Consider the following 26,296-nt stretch of genomic DNA (forward strand, 5'->3'; position numbering starts at 1 on the left):
ACGGCATACCCCTAGAAGTTTATAAAAAGGTATTAGAGGAAACAGCCCCACTGCTTCTTGACTTATTTAATGGTATAATAAATACAGGCAAAATACCCGAATCATGGAAAAACACGAATATAGTAGTGTTCCTTAAGAAAGGAAAGGCAAAAGAAAACCCTGGCTCCTATAGGCCCATATCCCTTATAAACACGGATAATAAAATTGATGCAAAAATCCTGGCAAACCGATTGGGGAGGATCATTGGGAGTCTGGTCTCTCCTTGGCAGCATGGTTTCATTCCAGGCCAGGGCACTAAGGACCATATAAGGCGAGCAATAACTCTGTTTGATATCCATGCTGCCGGGGAGGGGGGGGGTTGGCAATGATCCTCCACGATGCAGAGAAAGCATTCAATCGTGTCAGGTAGGAGTATCTGTGAGGAGTGCTGGAGTGATGGGTGAAAGCTCAGACAACATCTATATAACAAGGGGGACACGGCAGGGGTGCCTCTGCTCACCCAGTTATCAAATCAATAGAAGCTGCATTCATGAATTTTCTATGGTAATACAGAAAGGTCAGACGTTCCTCAAAATTTATGTCACTGCACAGGAAAAAGGAGGTTTGGGGATCCCCAACATAAGGTATTATCACTGGGCCTGCCTATTAACTCAAATGGCAGTCCTATTTGACCCTGCTGTGAATGAACCAAATGCTTCCTATAGAATAGACAATTCCCCGTCAATATATGAATTAATATTAGGGAGGGAGGCAATTGGGGTATTACTGAGACGGACAGATCAATGCTATTATAAGAAAATGAGGTACAAGACAATAGAAAGTATTTGGGGTTCTGGAGGGCAGTGCAGAAACTTCTGGGAATTCCTAAGTACAACCACCATACACCCCTATGGAAGTCGGGGTTGATCCCAAATTTATATAATGACGGTACATGGAAACACTGGGAATGACAGGGTATTCTAACAGTGGGGGATATTATGGTCAAGGTAAGAGGTTAGAGCCTTAGAAGATCTTCAACAGAGATACCCCCTGCTAGGAAACCAAGACTTTAAGTTTGCTGAAGTCACCCATACAATAAAATCCACAAGGCCACGTATCGATTCATGTAAAAGGTGGAGCATATTAGATTACTTGATAAGAGAAGGGCGAAGGATTAAAGGCATATATAGAACATTAATTAAGGAAATCCAGGATGATATGGAAAAAAATGAGGTCTCATGGGCCACAAAATTGGAAGACCCAGATGTGGACCTGGATAGAGCTCTACAGCTGGATAAAAGATTCTTACGTTCCTCTAATCTAAAAGCGCAACATTTTAAAACGCTTTTTAATCTATATTATACACCCTCTAAACTGTTTGAATGGGGGAAGAGGGGGGATAATAGATGTCCCAGGTGCCTGGAGGGTCCAGCTGATCTTATTCACATGTTTTATCAGTGTGAAAAACTCAGAATGATTAAAAGTAAAATTGAGGTATTCTGGGAGGGGCTGCTAGACATCAAGATAAGTCTATCCCCAACATTAATGATTTTAGGTTGTGAAAGTAAGCTGGCCCTAAAAGCTGAGACGGAAGCCCTGATCTTTATATCGGTGGCAGTACTTTGCATTTTCATCTCAGCCGCATGGAAAGATACGGTTGCACTGTCTTTCCAGATGTGGATGACCAGACTTTTAGGCATACACAATTTAGAGGCTGCCCCATACGAGCTTAAGGGCAGAAAAGCACGGGAGATGGGTTTAAAGAGCTGGGCACCACGTGGATTAATGGAGGGCCACTAGGCTGCAGCAATAAATAATATAGTGCTAAAATACATAATGATGTATATAATGGTTTTTAGGTTTAAAGTATTTTATTTAGCACAACATACAAGGACAAACATACATCATCAAAGAGCGACTAGGTAGGGCGGGCAAAGCCTCAGCCCCGGCGAAGAACTATCAGGTGCAATTCGTGTGTGCCAGTCCAGTACAGTAGTACATAGTATGCATTGTCGCAGCTGAGGTGAAATTTTTATTGCACACACCCCGCAAAACCCCAAACTACCCAACTCCCCGACCCCCCTCCCCACCCCTCGTCCAGTGCACAGACCCTAACCAGAAAAACCACCAAAGCCACCCCCCACAGCGAAAGCATATCTCTCATCAGTTCACGGGGCTGGCGTTGCCGGGCTCGTGAGTCGCAATAGGCGGAGGTATTTGGGACAGGTAAGTTCTTCAAATTCTGAAAGCAGTAAGGAATGAAATGGTTGCCAAAGCTCATTAAACTGCGCTATATCTCCCGCCGCTGTGAGCGACAATTTCTCCATGCCCAACACGTGCCACAATCTATGTAGTTTTCCAGGAGTGGGCAGTCCCATAGAATGTGCATAAGTGTTCCCCGGTGCCCCCACCCTCGCCAACATGTGTCCTCTTTGCTACGGTCAAATTTGTGAACCCGCTCCGGTGTATAGTACCAATATGTGGAGACCTTAGTCAGCGTGTCAGTGAGACCCATGTGGTATGCTGAATGCCTCGCTCTATAGGATATGTGCTCCCATTCTTTAGGGCTCAATGTCCTTCCCAGCTCCCACTCCCAGCGTACCCTCCCCGGGTTATAGAGGTGTGTTGAAGGCGGTTCTAGCAACCTATAGAGATCCGTAATCAATTTCGAATCAGATGTACGCGACAGTAGCCATTTTTCATACGGGAGGAAGAGCCTATCGGCTGTCTCTCGCACCTGTTGGCTGAAGAGCCCAATGGCGAGCTTGCATATAGCGGTGTCTCTTAGTCTCAGGGAGTGAAAACTGCTGGCGGAACTGCGGGAAGGAGATAACCCCTTCTGGGCCATACATGTGACACAGGAACCTACATCCCGCCCGCCTCCAGTGGGTGAACGCTCCTTGTTCCATTCCTGGGGTAAAGCCCGGGTTGTCCACCAACGGTGTGAGTGGCGACGGGAACGAAGTGAGGCCATACGCAGTGCTAGTGGCATCCCAGACCTGCAGAAGCACTCTCGTAACAAAAGAAGCGTACAAGTTTTTGGGTCGGTGAGCCCGGCGTAGAAATGGGACTTCCTGCAGGGGTCTGCCCGCCACTGCCTGGTCCTGGAAGAGCCAGTGCTTATCGGACTCCCACCTACTCCATTCCACGAGATAACGCAACTGCGATGCTTGGAAATATTTACGGGAATCAGGTATTCCCAAACCTCCCGCTTCAGGGGCCAACAGTGAGAGGGCCCTGCGCATCCTGGGCTTTTTCCCCTGCCATACAAAGCGCGAGACATTCAACTGTAGTTGCGGGATCCATCCGACCGGCAGCTGGAGCGGCAGGGCCAGGAACAAATAAAGCACTTGAGGCAGGACCGTCATTTTAACGGCAGCTATCCTGCCCAACCAGGAGAGGGTGCTGCGGTTCCATTGACCCAATTCCTCCCTAATCTTTGCACCCAAAGCTGTGTAGTTGGCCGATACCATGGCCGGCAAAGTGGGGGCTATCTGGATCCCCAGATAGGGTACCGCCTCTGATGACCAAACCATGGGGAATAGGTTCTGTAAATGGGCCCTAGTGGTCGGCTCTAGGGAGATATCCAGAGCAACCGACTTTCCCATGTTCATTTTGAACCCCGCGACCGCGCCAAAGGAGGCCAGCTCCCCGATGCAGGATGGCAGGGCCGTTCTGGGCTCGTCAAGCGACAAGATGACATTGTCAGCGTAGAGGCTTATAACGTGTGTGAATCCTCCCATCCGCACCCCCGTCACCGCCTGAATGTCGCGGACCCGTTGGGCGAATGGCTCCATATAAAGCGCGAAGAGTAAGGGCGAGAGCGGGCATCCCTGCCTAGTGCCTCGTTCGATGTTACAGTCCCTAGAGTTATACCCATTCACGCGAACCATAGCGATCGGTTGTTTGTAACAATTAAGGATCATGGAGCGGAACTTATCCCCAATGCCCGCCTTCATCAGAACTCGTTCCAGGTAAGGCAAGTGCACCCGGTCGAACGCCTTCTCCGCGTCCACAGCCAGCATCATTCTCCGGGAGGCTTTCTCTAGCAGGTGGACGGTCCGTTTTGTGTTGTCAACCGTCTGCCTCCCCGGGACAAAACCAGCCTGATCAGGATCTATGAGACCGGGTAAGTGAGGGGCTAGTCGGGCGGCCAAGATTCCCATGTATAATTTTAAATCGACATTCAAAAGAGATATCGGTCTATAAGATCCACAGTATTTCGGGTCCTTCCCAGGTTTGGGGATAACAGTAATGGAGGCCCGTAGAAGATCAGGCGGGATGGCCCCCGGTTCAGCAAACAAGTTGAAAAGACGAGTAAGGATAGGGGCCAGCGACGTGCAAAATGTTTTGTAAAAGAGCGAAGTGTATCCATTCGGGCCTGGCGCTTTGCCATGCTTAAGCCTGGCAATGGCAGAGATCACCTCCTCCATCTTGATATCCCAATTGAGGTGCTCCACCTGCAAGGGATCGAGGGAAGGTAAGGAGACCGAATCCAAATAAGCGGCCATGGCCGTCTCATCCGGTGGCTCGCTGGTGTAGAGATCCGCATAAAACCTGCGGAATACGGCTGCGATGTCAGCGTCTTCCGTCTGCACCATCCCCGTAGGGTCAGAGATCTCCTTCACCAGCTGGCGCTGGCGCGCCACTCGGAGCCTGTTGGCCAGCAATTTGCCGCAGCGATCCCCCCCAGTGTAAAAGGTATGGCGCAGCCGAAGTGCAGCGTACTCCGCTTGTCCAGGTCCAGGGCCGCCAGGAGCTTCCTCGCTCCCCTGAGCTGCCGCAAGATTCTGGGGACCCCTTTCCGTCAATGTATCTGTTCGAGCTCACAAACCCTATCGGTGAGTTCTTCTCTTTTGGCCTGTCGCTCTTTATTTTCGGCAGAGGAGATCGACAAAAGTTCCCCCCGGAGGACTGCTTTCAAGGCTGCCCACTGTGTGGCCCGGGCGGTGTCAGAGTTGTCATTGTGAGTTAGCTATTCCCGGATCGCGTCTTCAATGCGGTCCACCAAAACCTTCCTGTGCAACAGGGTGTCGCGGAGACGCCATGTTCTGGGAGGGCGAGCTGTCGGAGGCAGACACAACGTAGCATCGACCGGGGCATGATCCGATAGAGACAACACGCCCATATCCGACCCCGAGACCAGCGCTTGCACCGGAGTCCTGACCAATAGGTGGTCTAGGCTCGCATACGTCTTGTGTGCGTGGGAATATTATGAATAATCCGTGTCCATGGGGTGCATGTGTCGCCAAAGATCCAGGAGGTCTACCTCCGCCAGCCTCGCCCTACAGCCAGCGGAGAACTCCCCGACCTGCCGGGAGCGCTGCGCCGACCTATCCATAGCGGAATCAAAAACCATGTTAAGGTCCCCCCCGAGAATAATGTGTCTATCTTGCGAGGCAGTGATATCCTCAACCGCCGATTGTAGAAAGCGTTCCTGCCGTTCATTAGGGCTGTACAGGTACCCGATTGTAAAAGTAAGACCCCCAATCCTAAACCGGTATGCCAACAGCCTGCCTTTCTGTTCGGTGAGCTTATGGAGGATCCCCCCTTTAAAGTGTCTGGCCACCAGTATCGCCACCCCCGCTGTCTTAGTGGCACAGGAAGAAAAGAATTGGGACGGGAACTTATATGAGCGCATTCTGTGTGTGTCCTGTGGCAGCAGGTGTGTCTCCTGAAGGAGACATATGTCCGCACATGTGTTCTCCAGGATAGAGAGCACTGCCCGTCTTTGACAGGATTATTCAGACCCCTGACGTTCAGGGTCACAACCTTAAAAGTGTCAGGAGGCATCAGGAAAGATGTGGAAGAAAGCGTGAAGACCCCGCTCAAATAAGGCGTTGTGTACAAGCGCCCCCAACGGTACCAGAGGCTGCAAGGCAAAGAAGAGAGTGTAGATGTTTGCGCAGTTTCCCCGGTCAGGCAGACCAGGGTGTATGAAATTCGCTAGATTATCTCATATCCGCACAGTGCACTGGACGACCCACCCCCCCTTCCCAACTCCCAGATCCCCTCCCCCCTCCTCCCTCCACCCCTCCATCCCAACTCCCCAACTGTCCCCAACCCCGACCCGCGACTGTAACCTCCCCAATGACCCCCTCCCCTCTCCCCCTGCTCCCCGAACTGTTCCCAAGATTCCATTGTCCCAGTCCGGTCCTCAACGGACAAGTCTGCGGAAAGTTACTCAAGTGGACGTCCAGCCACTGCCCGCCCCCCCGCCACCCCCACTCCCCGAGCCCCCAAACCTGCATTGTCAGAATGGCTATGTCGATCTCCCCCCGGAGAATATTCAGGCCGTCAGAGCGACTTCAGTAGGCGCCGTATTTTCAGCCACGTCTTGAACTGCATTGGCCTTGTCCGCCCGGATAGTGGGCGAGTCTGGACGGGCAGAAGAGGCAGGAGACCTGTGTGCTGGGATCGATTGCCAACCGTCTCTGGTAGCACGCCGTCGACGGGGAGTGGGAGTCGCGTCGCCCGTCGCGGTAATGCCAAGTACCCCGCAGGTGTCCTGGAGGGAGTGAAGTTGATGCAGAGTCCCGTTCCATCGGAAAATCAAGCGGAAAGGATGGCCCCATGAGTACTACGTATTGTGCTCCCTCAGGAAGTCCGTTGCGATTTTGAACCCCTCACGCTTCTGGAGAGTAATTATCGAGAGGTCCTGATAGAGAGCAACCTGGTGCCCCCGGAAGCGCAGGGACTGCTGCTGACGTGCTTCACGAATGATCCGCTCCTTCAGGGGAAAGTCCGGTAGGAAAGCCAATATGTCAGGAGGAGGCGCAGAGGCCCTGCGAGCCGGGCCCACCCTGAGAGCCCTGTCTATTCTGATGACAAAGTCATCCGGCTCTCCCAGTATCTCTCCGAAGAGTTCCCTGAGATACCCAGCAACGTCCTCGCCCTCGTCACCGGATGGAATTCCCCGGACCCGTATGTTGTTGCGACGGGACCGGTTCTCGAGGTCTTCATTATGCGACTGGAGATCGAGTTGCTGATCCCGTAGGCGTAGTACCTCCTGCTGCAGCTGCGTAATCTCCTCGTCCCTGGAGTGACCAGCTTCTTCCATAGTGGCCACTCGCTCGCCAAGACCATCGACTTCTCTTCGCACCTCACGGACCTCCCCTGCAACTTCCTGCTTTAGCGTTTGGAAATCTTCCCGAAGCGAGCTGAAGAGGGATTTGAGGAAGGATCTAGTCACTGGGGGTTCTCCCCCGGCTGCCCCCTTGGGAGCTGCTCGATTGGCCCGGTGATTGGTGCCCCCATTCTTGTCTCGCTGGGCCTCTATTCAACATTTCAGGCAGTGTCCGGTCCCCCTTCCTGGTACCTCTGTTACCGGACATATCGCCGGTGAGGGAGCGCGCTGTCGCCTGCCGAGCTCCGCAGGTAGCCTCACTCCTGATATCGGGCGTCTCAGACCTGGCTTGCCGTAGGTCCCACTGATCAAACCGGTGGCCGGGCGGGCAACCCTCGCATCGGAGGAGCTCTGGACTAGGCCCGATATCACGTGTGGGTCGTTCTGGCGCTTCGAGCCAAAGTCGGTGCCCCAGCGGCAGACACACGTGCCCCCAATCAATCGTGGGGCCTGCTTGGTCCCTCTAATGGACCGTCGACGCTGGGGGGCCGCTGCAGTGGGGATCTCCGCTGGGCTGCACCTCAGGCCTCGCGTAGCGATCAGCGCCACATTCTCGGGCCAAGTCTCCTACCCCCAGGCCCTGGCCAGTCACACTGCCCCAGTCCGTGCGGCAGTCAGCTGTGAAAGTTCCAAGTCCAATCTAACGGCCAGCTGCCGCCGTCGGGGGGGGGGGGTCTGCCTCAAAGGAGCCAGCCGTTAGGTCTCACACGGTGGTCCTCGGCGACACACCGGGGTCCGGTCTACCTCTTCTGGGCACCGGGGCTCTGCGCCTCTCCACCTGGCGCTGTACTCTGCCACAGGGGATTCTGCTCCGGCTCCGCGACAACCTCCACTTCCGGAAGAAGCGCACGTCAAGGGCGCGTACTGCTAGGCCTCATCCTCGGCCTCGCGTAGTTTCTTGCGTCGGCCTTCCGGTTCCCAGTTGCACACCTCCGGGCACCGGGCATCCGCACTCAGCTGCTCAAAGCCGTGGCCAGCTACAGAGACTCCAACTCCGGACCTCGGACGCGTCTCCGCCACCGGTGTGGCTTCGCTTCAGGAGACCGTGCCGCTGGGCCTCAACCCCGTTCTCGCGTGAAGGTCCGACCCGGGGGCCCCAGTTAACAGCCTATCACCACTGAGCACTGGATATATGCACCACTCCGTGCAGTACAGGAGTCCTGCCTCAACACTCCAGCCAGCCGCTCCACTGCAGGACCTCCCCGGACTGAGTCGGACCTCATGGCCGCGGCCCGACGTCTTCTCGCAGAGCCGGCTCAACTTCCGCACACACTCCTCGGGCTCTGAGGCAGTGATTCTGAGGGCTACCAGCACCGCTGATGTCCTTGCAGGAAGATCTCACGATCCCTCAGCAGATCCCGGCCTTTTGGGGGGAGATCTGCAATAAAGGCGGTCAAGGGGCTCGGGTTCACGGGAGCTCGCAGAGAGTGCGACCGCTCACTCCGCCATCTTGGCCACGCCCTATATAATGGTTTTTATACTCTTTTCGATCATTGTATAATCTGTAAATGTATGATTGTGTATTCATGATGTCTTGCTCTCTTTTAAGGCTTCAAGCGGTTTTAAGGGTTTTATCTTAATGTCGGATGATATCTATCATTTGTACAATGAAGTCATTCTTTTTTTTACTCTGTCAATCAATTCTCAATAAAAAAAAAAAAGAAGTCTTGTAACGGACTGTCAATTTGAAAATGTTGCAGAGCAACTTGTTCAAGACCAATTCATATCTCACTGCACAGATAAAGCCATCAAACAAAAATTATGGTCAATGGGAAATCCGAGCTTAGAGGAAACTATTCGAGTGGCAAAAAGTATTGAGATATCACAATTGTCTGTAAAATAATTGAATGAAAAAAAAGTGAGGCTGTTACTGATGTAAAAGTGAAAGATACCAAAGTAACTCACAACAAAATGACTGATGAACAACATTCATCTGAAAGACAGAATGTTTTTTTTTCAAAAACTAACATCTGTTTCAGGTGTGGATATAGACCACACGCTCAGGCAGCAAATGTCCAGCTAGGTTTGTAACATGCAACAATTGTAACAAGATAGGCCATTTTGCCAAAGTTTGCCAAACAGGTAAAAGCAAATTTAATCCAAATCCCATCCCAGTGAAATGTGTAGTTGATGAAGACACATTACGAGACGAAGAAGAGTCTATCACTAAAGAACTTATTAATATGATGGTTGTGTTTCAAAATGATGGTGTTATCACAAGGGATCCAGATTTATGTGTTGATCCTTATGTAGAGATCCAAGTAGGGGATTGTGTGCTGAATCTTCTAATTGATTTTGGAGCACACATCTCCATGATTACTTTGGAACACTATCAAGCAACTTGGCCCAATAGACCTCTTCTTCTTCCAGACAGGATAGCTGCCTCTTATGAGGGAAGTGATATACATCTTTCTGGGTACATAGAGGAGATCATGGAATTCAAGGGAAGGAACATTTTTGGTAAGATGTATGTGGGTCATAAAGGGCTCAACATTTTAGGCTGGTTTCACCAGGGATTATTTGGGATGGTACTCAAGCCTAGGACAAAAGATCAAGTGCTTGCTGTAAGAGACAGTCCTGCTCTTGACAGTTGAATTAATGATTATCCACATGTGTTCTCTGGTGAATTGGGGAAAATAAGAGACTTCCAACACAAGACTATTGTAAAGGATGGAGTTTGTCCAGTAAAACATAAACTCAGGAATGTTCCATTCAGTGTTAGGCAGGACCTTGAAAAATAACTTGATTCCTTGTGCACTAAGGGTATAATTGAACAAGTTGAATCATCCCTGTGGTTGTCCCCTTTAGTTGTAACAAAGAAACTGAATGGGGAACTCAGGATTTGAGTTGACCTTCGTTTCCTTAATAAAGAAATATGGGTTGACTCACATCCTCTTCCGGACACGAATGAGTTACTGACAAGTTTGAAAGATGCTAAAGTTTTCACTAAATTGGCCTTAGCATCTGCCTACCACCAGGTAGAATTGGCACCTGAGTCTAGACCTTTTAATGCATTTGTTTCCCCATTCAGAACTTTCCAATATGTGCGTATGCCATTTGGGCTTGTCTCAACGGCGTCCGTTTTCCAACGTCTCATGTCTAAAATGTTGAAGGGGATTGATAGTCTCTCTGTGTTTCAGGACGATGTCCTTATCTATGCTCCTGATAGAGTTTCACATGATGTAATATTGAAGGAAGTGTTATCAAGATTTCAAACCAATGGGGTTGTTTTGCGCAGAAACAAGTGTGTTTTTGCGACTAAAGAAGTAGACTATTTAGGCCATCTAGTTAATGAATAGGGTATTCTTCCAAAGCCCAGTCTTGTTGATTCCATTGTTAAAGCAAAAGCTCCTTCTGACAAAAGCACCCTCAAATCGTTTCTTGGATTATGCAAATTTTACTTGAGGTTTATTCAAAACTTTGCAAGCAAATTATGACCCTTAGCACACATGCTTATGAAGGGGGTTGGATTTGAATGGAGCAAAGAATGTCAGGATGTTTTTGTCTGGGTGAAACAACAACTCAATTATCCAAGCATTATGATCCCTCTCTCATGTTCACCCTTACAGTAGAGGCCAGCAATGTTGGACTGGGTGCATTTCTCTCTCAGAAAAAGGAAGGCAAGTTCAAAACCATTGGCTTTGCCTCCAGAGTCTTATCTCCGGCTGAGATGAAGTACTCAGTTATTGAGAGAGAATTGTTGGCATGCTGGTGCGCAATTATGAAGTTCAGGAATTTTCTTTGGGGAAGAAAATTCTTTCTCAAAACTGATCACAAACCTTTGATTTTCATCCTCAGTGGAAAGGAAATAACGTGAGAGGTTTCACACCCAGGATTGCACGTTTATCCTCAAAATTGTTGCAGTTTGATTTTTCTGCTGAGTATATCCCAGGAAGCAGAAATGGGTGTGCAAATATCTTATCTCGTTCCTCTTACATTGTTGAGGACAAGCCAAATATGGATGAGGAAGATAATGAAGAGTTTCTTGTTGCAGCTGTAGACCTTCCTCGGTTGTGTGCTGTTTCAGAGAATGAATGGCGTAAAGCTCTTTTAAATGATATATCTTTAGGGACTGTCGTGAAATTCATCAAGGAAGGTTGGCCTAAAGAGAGGAATCTGAATTTTGAGTGTAAGACATATCTTCAAGTGGCAGATGAACTTACCATTTAAGATGGATTGGTGTTGAGAGGTGACAGGCTTGTCCCTCCTCTTGTTTTAAGAGCCAATTTGGTCAAATGTGCACATAAGGAACACTTGAGTGCCACATTAACAAAAAAAAGAGTGCAGCTTTCGTTTTGGTGGCCTTCAATGGACAGAGAAATTGATGACTTTGTCAAATCATGTGTAATTTGCTCCAGTTGCGATAAGATTGCAAAGTTGCGCAATCCACCCTCATCACCTATAGAATTGCCTTTGGCACCTTGTGTTAAATTAGGGTTGGACATCGTGGGGCCTTTCCATGCTCTTGATTCTTCGTCTGAGTTTGCTTTGGTCCTTATGGATTATTATTCAAAAGGGCCAGAAATAAAGTTTGTAAGTGAAGTGAGTGCCAGAACAGTTGCTAAATTCCTCAGTGATGTGTTCTTGAAGGAGGGGTTCCCAGAATTCTCAGTGAATGATAATGGAACACAGTTTGTTGCTTCAGAAGTTGAGGATTATCTACATATGTGTGGCGTTAAGCATCTCAGAAGCTTGTTGTATCACCCTCAGACCAAAGGTTTGGTAGAACGTATGAACAGGATATTGGGAGAGTGCATACAATGGGCCCTGTCACAAATGTGTGGTGCGCAATTCAGTGAGGAGCATGCTTTGTTCGTACCGAACTACTCCTCACTCTACTACAGGCATTTCACCTTGTGAACTATTGCATGGTGGAAGAGCTTCCACCATGTCTTGTCCAGGTTGGATGAGTAAGTGGATCAAAGGAAAACAATGGAATGATAAGGATTTCAGGGATCAAGTAGAACGTGTTCAGCATAAACAGAAAGTGTATTTTGAGTCCAAGAAATGTGTAAAAGTTGTGGACATAAATTCTGATGATTATGTTCCCATCAAGAAACCCACTTATGTGAAGAAGGGATCTTCCAAATTTAGTTTACTGATTAAAGTCACTGATGTTAGAGGAAACTCTGTCAAACTCATCAATGGGCAATGGTGGAACAAGAGCTGTTTAGTGAAAAGTTGTCAGTCTGATAATTTACTTAACAGAAATAATTGTAAAGGTGAAGAAGATTGTGCGAGACAACTTGTCCTGAGGCGCGATGTTTGAGAATGCAAAATTCCTCATCTGTATGGAATTTAATGTTCTATTTTATCCTAATTGTGCAAAGCCCATTGCTCTGCAGTGTTGTGGGGCTGTATTTTATTCTTTGATTATACTGTTGTTGAAAAAGTTCTTCATTCTTATTTTTCTCTTCTTGTTTTATCTTTTAGTTTTTTTCTTGCCTTTCCTTTTTCTTCTCTTTTATCATTGTTTGTATTCCCTTTCTGTCTTAGCTTTTCTAAAGGGAAAACCTATGTAGTATTCTACGTTGTACTCGCCTATGCTTGTTGCAAGGCTACATGATTAGAACCTTGTACTGAGAGTGTTCTATGTGGAAGTTCTGTTCTCTTGTAATGTTCTACTGACTACAGTTGCTCCTGGACATGACATGACGTGTCTCTGCTTGGTGGTCCAGCAAAAGATAGACTAAAGTGACCAAGAACTCACCTGATGTCTGTCTTCATTACGACAGTATGGTTCCTTCTGATACGCCTGTGTAATATGGGCCCGACTCAAGGAAACATGCAGCTGAAATCTTTGGCCTACATTTATCCCTATCCACTAGGTCATATCCTAAGAAATTGGCATAGTGGTATCATTACTTAGTATCAAGACAGCCACTGAAAGATCCTTTTATTCATGCAAACAGATTTGAAGTTCTAATGGGCCTAGCAGATATTGTTTGCCATCTGCAGAGGGTCCCGACGGAAGAGGTATCCAGAGGGATAGAGGGCATTCAACCTACATCTGCTGAACCTCAAGTAGGGATTCAAGCCATAGCCTTGGAGGGGGGGGGAATCGCAGGCCAATGATTTAAGGTACTGTTTTGACCCAGTATTGACAAAAGAATTTCCTTTGTTACCCAGCTGTTCTGATCCCTGTTTGGTTGTTTTATAATGGAATATAGCGGAGGTCAATTCAAAGTGAAGTAATTAAGATTGGGTGTCTTTAGTGTCTAGTTTCGACTTAATTTGTTTTCATGAGTTGTGGTTAGCGAATTATTTTTATATAAATGGGTACTACTCATTCTGTATGCCAGCGATTCCCGTAAACTCAGGAGGGGCCAAGGGGGTACTTGCAATTCTAGTATCTGTTAAGCATAGACCAGGTAAAATTAAAATAATGGTTCTTCTACATGGAACCAACTATTTTTATTGTGTAATTTAGGCCTTGTAAACATGCTAATTATACATTTTTATAATGCAATATTTAACCAGTGCAATTCCCAAGTAGGGTAAAACCTGCAAGAGAAAATTGGTAAAGTAACCACTTTGAGACAATCGCTATATATTATGTGGAATGGGAATATTAATTAAACTATGTGTAAATTTAGTGAATCTCGAGCTTGTGGGGTGAAAAATAAGGAGGGACAACCTATTTCTCATTTTACCTGCTCAATGGATACGCTAAATGGAATTGCTCCTTGTTGTCACCAGGGGGCTAGGATCACGCAGCACACTACCCACCTGATCCCTACAGTCTCCTCTGCTCTCCCCTGCCGCCGCTCTGGTCATCGCGGCTGCCGAGCGGGGAGAGCAGGACTCCAACTACCAGCAGTCCTTGCCGGACCGGGACGCCGCCCACCACCTGATTTTCACGCAGGGAGGCGCACAAGAGGACGCTGCTCCTTCCGCGTCGTGGGACCGCGTGCGGGAGAAGCCCAGGACAAGGGTGGGGCCATCTGCGGCCTTCAGAGGCCATAGGAGGCCGGGACGGGGCCATTCCCCTTGGTTCTGAAGGAGAAGAAGAAATAGTATTAAAGGTACTGCTACCCTTTATCTATCCCCCTCTTACTAACAGGTCCTTGACTTCCCATTCGCCATCATAGTGGTACTGTTGAACTGGTTTTATTGGAAGATGGCTGCTGATATGACCTGCAAGGGGGGTACCAGAAATATCTCCGCCCACAGTGACTTGTTCAGAGGAACGATGGAGCACTATTTAAAGAGGGTAACACTCCCCATTGTCAGAGAACTAGAGCGAATAGAGAGATCCACAGCCCTGGATAGTTCACCCACTATGTGCTCGCCTTTACAGACTGCTGATGTTGCTCCAGAGATATCTTTACTGGAGGAACTAAACAATATGTGTAAATCCACATACGCCCCTGTGGAATCAGACAATGTGCAAATTAATTCCCCTATCTGCGACATAGCAACTACTAGCCCTCGGCCTTGAATTCAACCTCAACCAATTCACAGTATACAGGATGCAACCCCTTTAAGACGACCAAAAGAAAACTCGCACCCGGCATTGACCCCTCAGCTCACTATCGCTAAAAGGAAGAGAGATGGGGTCAAACAATTGGGGAGTCAGGCCAAGCATCAGAAACTAAATCCTTATCCCGTACCGCCCAACACTCCCAACATTGTTATATCGAATGCACCTATCCATGCTTCTTTAATGGCTATGATCGAGAACATGATTAAGACTATAATATCCCCGTTGATGGATAAAATGGCTAGTTTAGGGGACAGGCTCACAGGTGTTGAGGAAGCCATTATGGCCAATTCATTACTTGTAAAAAACAATGGCAGTATCCACTTAATCACAGCGCTCAGCCGCCACAGAAATGCCTGAAACCTCCTTACAAAACAAGACCATTCATAACCAACTAGTAACTCCACATGTGAACATTTTTAATCCCCCTGTCACAACTTGTACGGAGCTCTCGCCCTAGAGTAGGGCTAAACAAACAATTGACATCAAATAAGGGAACAGTGGTCAATCACAACAATATGTTGCTCAAAACTAATCATCTACATTTGCCTCCAGAGGCCGCCCCTATTGTGTGCGGCCTCTCGGGAGTACCTGAACTTATAAGGGGGAAACACGAAAGCCATATGGACTTAAGAAACAAAATTACGTTTTGGCTAACCAAAAATAGACCTCTACCACCCAAAATCGATGGAACCATACTAAGTGTCAGAAGGGTGGGTTGGCTAGGACCTCTGCCCAAGGACTTGGCGGACGATCTGGTACTTGTCAAATTCAGGACTAAACACGTTGTTCCTTTTGTCCAATCTTGGCAGCCTCAAATAGGAGATGGTCCAATATCTATCAGGAGCAAAAGTGACTTCTACCCTAGATCATTATATGTCTAGTTGAAATGTCAAAAACCACAGACAACTACTTGATGGGCAGGAGTGGTCTTGTACCAAGTGGCTGTATTCATCTCCACGTCTGATCAATTTGACTCATTATCTCGCCCTAGAATGTTTAGCCGATTTATTTTATTGATTTGATTTATTTTAATTTTGATGAAATGTACTGGTGTATATTTATGTACTGCTGTTGCTTTTATGATTCTTATATAGAAATCGAATAAAGCTAACATTGATTGATTGATTGAAATTGAATTGTGGCATCAAATGATTTGTTTTTTTTATATGATGGGATTAATGATATCAATGGGCAATGCCTGACATATGTGTGTGAGGTCATGCAAGTGTCTTTGATTATACATTATTATCTAGTATTTGTTATAGTCTCTTAGAGGATTATATGGTCACATCACATTGTTCTAGCGATCCAAATCCTCTTTTTGTGTATTTTAGACTACATCATGGGAAAATTAATTCTCCTGAAGTTCCTATTAAATCTGATACTATTCAGAGAGGATGGCTGAAATGGGATCAGGTAAGTCCCCGGGCCTTTAAGTATACAATTATCTGTAGGAACCTTAATCTCATAACTAGCTGTATACATCATGATTCCTCACCAGAGGTTATTTTTCTGGATATTCAAGCCCTGTAAATTGTCATTTAAATTGAGCTGACAGTGAAATGTTTTCTCCCTAAGGAGAAGCCTATAACACTTTAGTTTAATAGGGCCTGTACAAACATTCATAAAGATCTAGAAGGTGCTCTTCAGGCCTTTTTCTGGGATAAAACCCTCGTGAAGGCTCTGGAGAAGAATTACAAAGCTACATTAGAACAGAGGAAGGGGAAGTTGAGGCTAGAGGCCTGACAAGACCTTGAGGCAGCAAGTTCTCTGATATATATGAAAAAATTCTGGGACATTATCAATCATCTAATATTTTCAGATGTCCATTCTCAAAAATTGGATTTATTTGATACTGGGGGAGACTTGAGTGGAATATTTTTTTTTCATATTTTATAATCCTTTTAATATATCACGTGCCCTGGCTGGACAAGGAAAAAAAGAAACCCCATTTCTGGAACAAGCAACCCTCCACAGCAAATTAATTTCAGTAAAAGAGGTCGAGGTTGCTATCTTCCAGGGTACCCGGTCTAAAGCCCCGGGGCCTGATGGGATACCAATTGACATTTTCAAGGAAAATGGTCCTCTTTGGGCCCTACTTTAACAAACATTAGAGCTGCTATTTTTGGACCTCTTCCAGTTTCATGAAGAGCAGCAATAGTGGTTCCTGTCTTCAAGAAGGGGGATAAAAATGACCCGGGTGTTACAGAGCTATATTTTTGATTGATTTAACGGTAAAGGTACTGGGTAATGATCTTTTTACCCAATTAGAAGATTGGGCAGTTGAAAACAATATATTGTCTAACACCCAATATGGCTTTAGGTGACGAATGGGCACAGTAGAACAGCGCCTCAATCTGTCACTGATATTCAGCAAGTACACTAAGTCCATGATGTGCTCAGTACATTTAGCCTTCACTGAAATATCATGTGCGTCTGATTCTGTGAATCTTGACAGATTTAGGACCATGTTGGGGGACATGGGAGTGGAGGCCCCTTCAGTGGTTTTATTTTGTAGGCTCCATCTCAATACTATAGCATGATAATGGTATGAATGGGGAGAAAACAAAGCCTATTTTATCAATGGAAGGGGTCTGCCCGGGATGTATCCTGGCCCCATTACTATTTCCAATTTATATAAATGGGTTGCAGGCATACTTTTTGGGGAAAAACCTCGATTTTCCCAAGATTGGTAGGGATTTTATTTCATCCTTATGTATGCAGATGCTTCTGTCCTCATAGCTAGGACAGCAAACAGTTTGCAGAAATTGTTGGATGCTTGTGTAAGTTTTATGGCTTCCCTGGATCGTAAAGTGAATCTTAAAAAAATTCTACGTAATGGTGTGTGGACCTAAACGAACAAAGTCCAAGTTGTTTATCGTCCAGGGGAATGAGATTGAGAAAGCCAATAGTTTCTCTTACCTGGGAATTAATTTTACCTCTCAGCTTTCCTTGGACTCCCTACTTACTCTAAGAGCTTTGCAAACCTCAAGAGTAGTAGACGGATGTATTAGATTTGCAGCCCAAGTAAGTCAGAAGCCAGTTAACGAGCTTCTGTTTATTTATAGAGTGGAGTGTCTTTCGATCCCCACTTATGGCGAAGGAGTCTGGGAATACTGTAATTATTCTAAGCTCCAGGTAACAGAGAATAACTTTACCAGAAGTCTTCTGATGGTACCTAAAAGTGTGTCAACTGTTTTCTGCCACTTCTAATTGGGTCTGGGGTTATTGGAGGACTGAGTTGGTCTTGCTCCCCTATTGTTATAGACTAAGATTTGGAATACACCTGAATTGAAATTTACTAGATACACTGTACTGGATTGTCTCTCTCTCACTAATGTTGAAACCATTCCATGGTTTCATTACCTTAAGTGTATTTTCCGGGATTTGGGAAGGGGTTGGTCGAATTTTTTATAAAACCTACAAATATGCCCCAACAAGCAAAAACTGTCCTTAACACCATTAGGGCTAACTTATTTCCCTAGCAGGAACCTAATCATCAGGAATCAGTGTGGGATTTCGATGTAACTGTTGTTATTAATCAACCCCGTTCATATCTTGTTTAGCTGATCATTTCTCAATAAAAATGTATTTGATTAGATTTTGTTTGTCTCTGGTGCTCCATTTGGTGGCTTTTCCACAGCACTGTAGTTGCTAAATAAACCTATGCCCACGCCCATTTGATAACATGACAAAATAAAGCACTTTGCACTCTACTCTGTTTTGTCCTATTTATAAGTCAGTCAGAGTCTGATTTTTGCTCCCAAATCTGAAGACTTTCTGGCCTTGTTCTTATACAGAAGGTTATTGGTTTCTACTCTCTTTTGTACTCATGGGACATTTGTTGTGGTGCAGCTTTACATTTTATCAGAGGAGCGATTGTAATTAGAAAGAAATGTGGATAAGGGAGGGTCAGTGTGTTCTGTCTGGCCGGTTTACATTTCGTAATATTGCTCATTTATTATAGATAATTACAGTTGTATTGAACTTATTGGAGAGCTGCTATTTAAATATGTTTTGTAATGTATTCTGCATTTTAATTTGTTCTTATGATAAATTTTGGTATCATGTGCTTTTATGATTTATTCTAAATCGAATAAAGCTTGTTTGACTTTGTCTCAGTATCTTTCAACATGTACTGCAATGTTGTACCAATACTGGCATAAACTGAAAGCAGGTTAGCATTTGACTCCTAAATATCTATAGGTATTTGAAACTTGTTCTATCTTTGTGAAATGACTTAACTAAATATTCTGGCTTTCACTGCAGTCATAACATTGTAAAACATCACACTAATCATTACATACAATGAATTAAATATTATATGTAATTTATTGATTGAAATGTAAATCACAGAATTCAACATGTTAACACCTTTATGCATTTCAACATTTGACAAATGATTCATGAGTTTGGCCTGAATCTGAGGTTTTTTTGATGGGATACTCATACATATATGTGATGGAATGTTACATCTTCCAAAATGCCTTCAAGTTTACCATTTCACTCCATCATTGATTGTTCATCTGGCCGCGACAAGGGACATTAAGGAATGGTTTGGGCTTTTTGGTACTCTGTCACCAATGTGTCAACATTCCTGTCTGTTTTTCATCAAAATTGTATGTACTTCTCAATTATTTTGCCAAAGGCAGACTACCTTGCGCACACATTCATAAAACAGTAAGAGATCATGCAAATCTGTCACTGTTTAACATGCATGAAACAGTATTTCTGATCCAGAACACATTTTGGATATGTTTTGATCCCAATATGTAGTCATCACTTCAGCAGTCACCAGTCACGTTGGATAATATGCTCACTTTTGTTTGTGTAGAATCCCAACTTACCAATGTGACAGTTGGTACATTCACTGTATCATAAGTGCCTAGTATGCTATGTCACCTGTTATAGGGCTAAAACAACATCATCCACATCAGTGAAGGAGGATCACACCTGACGCAATGAAGACCAGTAGCCTGTTTGTTACAACTGTCCCTATTTACATCAAACAACATGATGTATTATGTGGCGTTTAGGCAGCCATGTATCTGCTCAGAACAGTCCATTGGTTGGGGACAGGATTCAGGTGGAATCTTTATCCAAATAAATAGAAAAAACACATCATCAGACACCTTACACAAACTTTTACCTTCAAGAACTTTTCTTGAGCGCTGGACATGTGTATTCTGGCTGTAACCAAAAATGGGTCATGTGACATGCGTAACTGTGATAAGAACTTACCCGCCTTGTTGCTGCTGTTGTGCCTTCAACTGCCCATCAATCTCCAGATTGGCCACCGCAAGAATTAGGACCATTCGGAGGGTCAGTCTGAAGTGCAGGCCCCTTTCACATTGGGAGGATTCCTGCACTGGACTTCTGCAATCTTCTGGTCCAGCGTCTTAGGCCCTGCTGCCTCTTGTGGTCATGGGTGCCGCGCAGCCTGTACACCACCAGGGATTGGACCATCCTTGCAATGGCATTCCAACTGTCATGATTCTGATGGGCATTAACCTCTATGGATACATACAAGAAAAGAAGTAATAAGGGTATGGTGTTTACTTAAATGTATTCTGTACCATTAATGTATTAGAATCTCTCATGTGGAGATTCTGGAACCATGTGAACTCGAGCTGTCAGTGGGCAGTTGAAGTGCTGTCTCCTGTGGCTGAGGTTTAATAAATACCTCCTTGTTTCAACTTAACTGTTCCTGAGCTTTTATCTATTTAAAGACACCACATTATTATGGCGACGATCGGGTGAACCCAAGACTTCACCTCAACACAGTGAGAGAAGAAGAACGACTCGTCTACTCCTCCAGCGGCGGAAAATTAGATGAAGAAAGAAAGCGGAGTCTTCCCAGCGGCTGTTTTATCATAAAAGCGGTGAGGAGTAAGGCGGGAGGATTTAATAAAATACTAATGAGGAGATAAATGGAGAAATTGAACTTTAAATAAGGTGCGCTGCTCAGAAATTGAACTTCAAATAACGTGCGCTGCTCGCGCTAAGCTGCTCGCGTAAAACCTGTCTTCTCCTCGCTCTTGGCCACGAGAAGAAACCTGACACTTCATCTTTTGCGTGACGTTTGATGCTTGCGCTCCGTCATCAAAGAGAACGTTTCACCTCGCATGCTTAAACTTGCGCGCACAAGAGAAGAACTCAGAACGATTATGACACATTGTCATTCGATTAAATAAACGCGTTCTTCCAGCACTAACTCACCATTGTTCTTAAGATTCTTTAATGTTCTATTATGCAACAATCACTCCCTCAGACTGAAGAAATGCTGCAAGAGAAAGAAGAATTCTCCTTAATGTGAACATTCTATTTTACTTCATAAAAGGGAAAATAATTTTTTATTCATCAAAATATATAACAAAGGCTCTAGTATATTAACAAAGGCTCTAGCATTAAAAAAACAGAATTCTTACATCTTTATTGTTAATAATTTTTACAAAACATAAAGGAAAAGAAAGAATCTTTAATAATTATTTAAAAGTCAAGTAAGAAGATTAAAAGAACATTTTTTTTTTAAAGGAAAACAAAATGCAGAATGTAACTCAACCTGCATTTTTTTGAATACTCCAGGAGAAACTAATATAAAATGGAAAAAATGGAAAAAGATTTTTGCCAACTATGCAAGAGTTTGTGGAACTAACCTGAGTGCAGAAAGGAAGCTTGCCCTTCTTCTACATTGTTTGGGAGGAGAAGGACAAGATGTATTAGAGCATCTCCCTGATTTATCTGCTGGAGAACAACACAATTTAAATGAATATGAAATTGCAATTGCACAACTTGACAAACATTATCTTCCGAGAGTCAGTACCATTATGGAACGTTATCATTTCGGTTTAAGAGAGCAAAAAAGAGATGAGACTGTAGAAGAATATGTATCTTCATTAAGAAAGCTGGCATCCTCTTGCAACTTTGGACTAACTCTTGATGAAAGAATTAGAGATCAGTTTGTGCTCAGGTGTGCTCATGATGAAATAAGAAAAGAACTCTGGTTAAAGGATGAACCACCTCTTGAAGAGGTTTTAGCTATAGCGAAACAGGTGGAACATATGACAAAGTGTGTTGGAGAGTTAAAAAAAGAAAAGGAAAAAGGATCTATTATTGAAAAGAAAGAAGAAGATTACCTGGGCCTGTCTGGACCAGGGGTGCGACGTCTGCGCAAGCGGGCTCTGCGAACTAGGCTAGTTTGTTAGTATAAGTTTTATGCTTCTTTTTTATAGTTGACCCTTAGCCTAAATTTTCTAATAATTCTTAAGACTTAATTTCCCCAGATCATTCCGCCATTCTGCAAAAAGTCCACGCTTTCCCAATATATACCTTCTACTTGATACACATTGCTATAGTTAATTCATCTTATATATTCCTTTTACTACAAGTCTTTAAGTCTACAAGTCTTTAAATCTGATTTAGATTATTTCCCGGAATTTTGAGAGACTGTCTCTGAGATTTCTCGAAGATAGTCCTCCGCCTGTATTTCGCTGTTGAAGCTTCTTGTTGCACCTTTAAATATAATTTTCAAGCGTGCCGGATTTTGCAAGAATACTTTTGCTCCTACTTTTTCAAAGGGTCCAAATAGCTGACGCATTTTCCATCTTCGCTCCACGGTGGCGTGAGCGAAGTCCGGTCTGACAAAAAATTTGAACCCCTCATGCTCTCTCTGGGTGGTAGGTCTTGCAAGGTCGTAGATTTTTTCACGGAGGAGAAAATTCCCAAAGCAGACCAGCATTGCCCTGGGATATTGATTTTGCTTGTTAGAGTTTTTTGACAGCATTAGAGGAAAACGATGGGCCCGCTGAACTTCCATTTCCATATCCCAGGCTTCCAATTCCGGAAAAGCTGTTTTGAGTATGTTGACCATTGCCCCTCTAGCATCGCTTCCCTCAAAATTCTCCGGAATTCCAAGAAACCTTAGGTTATTCCTTCTGGATCTGTTTTCATGATCTTCCACTTTGGCCATAAGATCCCTTATTATTCCGTCTTGTTCTGTTTCCTTTTTTTGAAGCGTCGCAACATCCGTTTCAAGATTCTCAGTGCGGGTTTCGACCATGACCATTCTTTCAGAGATCTCGGAGCAGATACTGCCCACTTTCTTCACTGCTCCTTGTAGTTTTTCAATGGCCATGCGGTTCTTTTGGCTGTCTTTTTTCACATCCTCATGGAAGTTTTTTATTGAGCTGAGCACCTGGCTCAACGAGGGCTCCGTAGTTTTTTGGTGTCTATCTTTGTTTGCTTGTGTGCTCAGGGTTTGGTGTGGTGTTTCTCCTGATGATTTAGTCCTTGGGCTTCTTCGGGGGGGATTAGGTCTACTTTTGCCATAGTCTGTGTTATTTCCAGGGTCTGTGGTTTCTGCATTCAACACGTTTCGTTCTCTTTTGTATTTTGACCTTTTTTTCCCCCCACTCCTTTTTTTCCTGATGTTGAATTCGCTAGATAATCTTGAATCATTGGAGCCAGAGATCTCCAGAGATACGGCGCCCCTTCGAGTGCTAGGACTTGATTCTCTTGAATTGCTCCGTTGGCTTGAGTCACTAGAGATAGACATTCCTGTTTCATATACCTCGGATTCGGATTCTTCATCCGAGAGAGAGTGATTAGCTGAATGTGCTTCTTTCCCTACTGGAAGATCTTGCGAATTGGGAGCATTAGGAAAAGGGATCAGGTCCTTTGTTTCCTGGTTCACTTTTTTTTATCAAGTTGCTCCATTTGCACTCCCTGATTTGATGTTACTGCGTCTATCTCTATAGATGCCCTTGCCTCTTGGTGGGTCACTTTTGAATCTGCATTCCAAGTTCCATCGCCAGTACCTATAGTTCCACTTTCCTCCAAGTTGGTTGGAGGTATACATTGAACATCCTTACAGCTTCCATTCCACTCCTCAGTGTTCTTGTTCTGCATTAGGATCTGTATTTTTTCCCCATTATTTGTTACATCACTCTGGCAATCCTTATGCAGAGGGCTGAAAATATTAGATATTCTTGGTTGGGATGACTCAATTATACTGGTATTTTTTGCAGTTGCCTTTAAATTTTTTATAGTCTGTAATCTCTGTGCTTTTTTGGCCATTAATTCCAATTTGGCATCTTCCTCCATTTCGACCCACTTCTCCTTCTTATTGCCAGCCTCTTTCTCCTTTTCTTTCTCTTTCTCTTTCTCCTTTCGTTTGATTTTTTCTCTTTCTTTTTCCAGCTTTTTTTCTTTAGCATATGCCGATGACATTGCCATAGTTACAGCTGATCCTAAAAAATCAGTAGAGGCAATGGAACTAGAGGCAAACAAATTTGGCGAAATCTCGGGGTATAAATTAAACCAGACTAAAACTCAAATCTTAATCAACAGCAATAGCAATATTGTCGATGAAAGGGTAACGGATAAGGCAATGTATCTCGGTGTCAACCTTACCGCTAATTTAAACAATCTGGTTAAACTTAACATGGCTCCTCTAATGAAACAAACGGAAAAATGCCTAAAAAAAATGCACAATCTACACCTTACAATCATAGGAAGGTGCAATCTAATCAAAATGGTATATCTTCCTAGATTTTTATATTTTTTCAGAACCATTTGCTTGAATTTTGAACCACTTTTATTTAAGGAAATCGATAACATTTTTTCTCGCTTCATATGGAGCTATGGGAAAATACGAAGATCCAATAGATTTATTACCCTACCAAAAGAACGAGGAGGTTTGGCACTCCCAAACCTTAAAACCTACTGGTGGGCGACAATACTTAAGTATAGTAGCCAGCTGCTCAGGAATAATCAGGACGATCGCTTAGAAAGATCTGTTCCCAACCCCCAGGAACTTATTCTTGGCAATCAAGCAAGCGCACACTTGTGGCGACTGACTTATGACTGCCATTTTAAGAAAGTACGCTTCAAAACTTTAAAGGGTATCTACGCTGCCTGGAATGACATCCGTAAACATTTAGGGCTAGGCCGGTACTCATACTATACTACTTTTATAGGCAACAACAACCTCCCGGATATCTTTTCTGACATGTGTATGACACGGTGGACCAGACTTGGTATAATCCAAGTCGGTTCTCTTTATGAGTCAGCTGGTCTGGCCTCATTCGAGTCTCTAAAACACAAATATGGCCTAGAAAATAGGGACTTCTTCAAATATTTACAGGTCAGGGACTATATCATGAAAAAGGGGGGGGGTAGGGTAGCTCTTCAGAAAAACGAGCTAATAGAATCTATTGTTCATTGTAGCAAAGTAAAAATTGGGGCAATATACACCAAGTTAACCACTGGATTCCCGGATGATATGGACAAACACATAGATAATTGGCAGAATAAACTCGGAATCTCAATTATACCCATCCAGAACGCATTCCAGCTATCCCAATCAATACTAATGTCTTCAAAACTGCAAGCACAATTCTACAAAACTTTTTTTATTCTATACCATACCCCCTATATGCTAGCTAAATGGAGTACAGGTAAAGGGACATTTTGTCCGAGATGCATGATGCCTGAAGTAGATCTAATACATATGTTTGCTACTTGCGGGGCACTATGTACCATCAGACGTGAGATATCCACCTTTTTCTCTGAAATATTTGAATCAGAAATTGTCATTACAACACCGGAAATAATATTGGGGTTTGACAGTGCGAACCACCCAGATAACATGAAGGGACTTCTATTTGTCTCCATGGCGGTGCTTCGAATCTGTCTTGCCTCTTCTTGGCTGGATAATGTCCCCCCATCTTTCCAACAATGGCAGGCCAGATTACTCTCAGCCTATAGCTTGGAAAAAGCAATATACAGCAGGAAGGGTGTCAAAAAGAAAAAGAAGGGTTTAGAAATTTGGTACCCACTTACACAATGGATCGAAGGTCTTGGATAGTAATTTAACTCCATTTTTTTTTTTTTAATTATATATTTTTTATTTTTTTATTTTTTTATTTATTTTATTTTTATTCATTACTTAAATGCAAATGTTTATAGTCTTGTCTTAAGGGTATAGTTACTCGTCATGTTTAGTTAGTCGATGTTAGGCGATATGATCAATAATATCGTGCAATCATGCCTGTATTTGAGTGGGTGGAGGGCGGGGGGGGGGGCTCCTAAATGTTTTGAAAAAATGTTGTGTAATAAAAATTGTTTAAAAAAAAAAAAAAAAAAAAAAAATGAAAAGAAAGAAGAAACAAAAGTTGAAGAAGTTATATGTCAAGTCAAAAAACAGGAAAAGAATGAAACACAAAGTGGTTCAGGAAAAGATAATTTTGCATCAAATTCGATGACCCAAAACAACTTTACAGGGCAGAATAACAAGTTTACATGCTTTAGATGTGGCCAAGTAGGTCATTTAGCTAACTCTCCAATTTGTCCAGCTTTAAGAATTATATGTAATGTATGTGGTAAGAAAGGACATTATGGAAAGTGTTGCAGAACCAAGGTATTTAGACCTGAGATGTCAAGGAAACGTTGGAATCAGTCTCAACCACAAGTTAGAACTGTTACTTTTGAAATAAAATGTGAGGAGGGGGATCATCCAGTCCATCCTGTAAAAGTAGGAAATGTAATGATTAATTTCAAATTTGACTCATGTTCTCGCATTACTTTGATTGATGAAGAGCTATTTAATACATATTTTGCTAGAAAAGTTAGGTTAATGAAATCTGATGTTAGACCTCTTGGGTATTCAGACAAACCAATTAAAATGGTTGGTTGTTTCATGGCTG

The sequence above is a fragment of the Lissotriton vulgaris genome, chromosome 4_1 (assembly GCF_964263255.1).
Source record: "Lissotriton vulgaris chromosome 4_1, aLisVul1.2, whole genome shotgun sequence".
In the NCBI taxonomy this organism is placed as follows: domain Eukaryota; kingdom Metazoa; phylum Chordata; class Amphibia; order Caudata; family Salamandridae; genus Lissotriton; species Lissotriton vulgaris.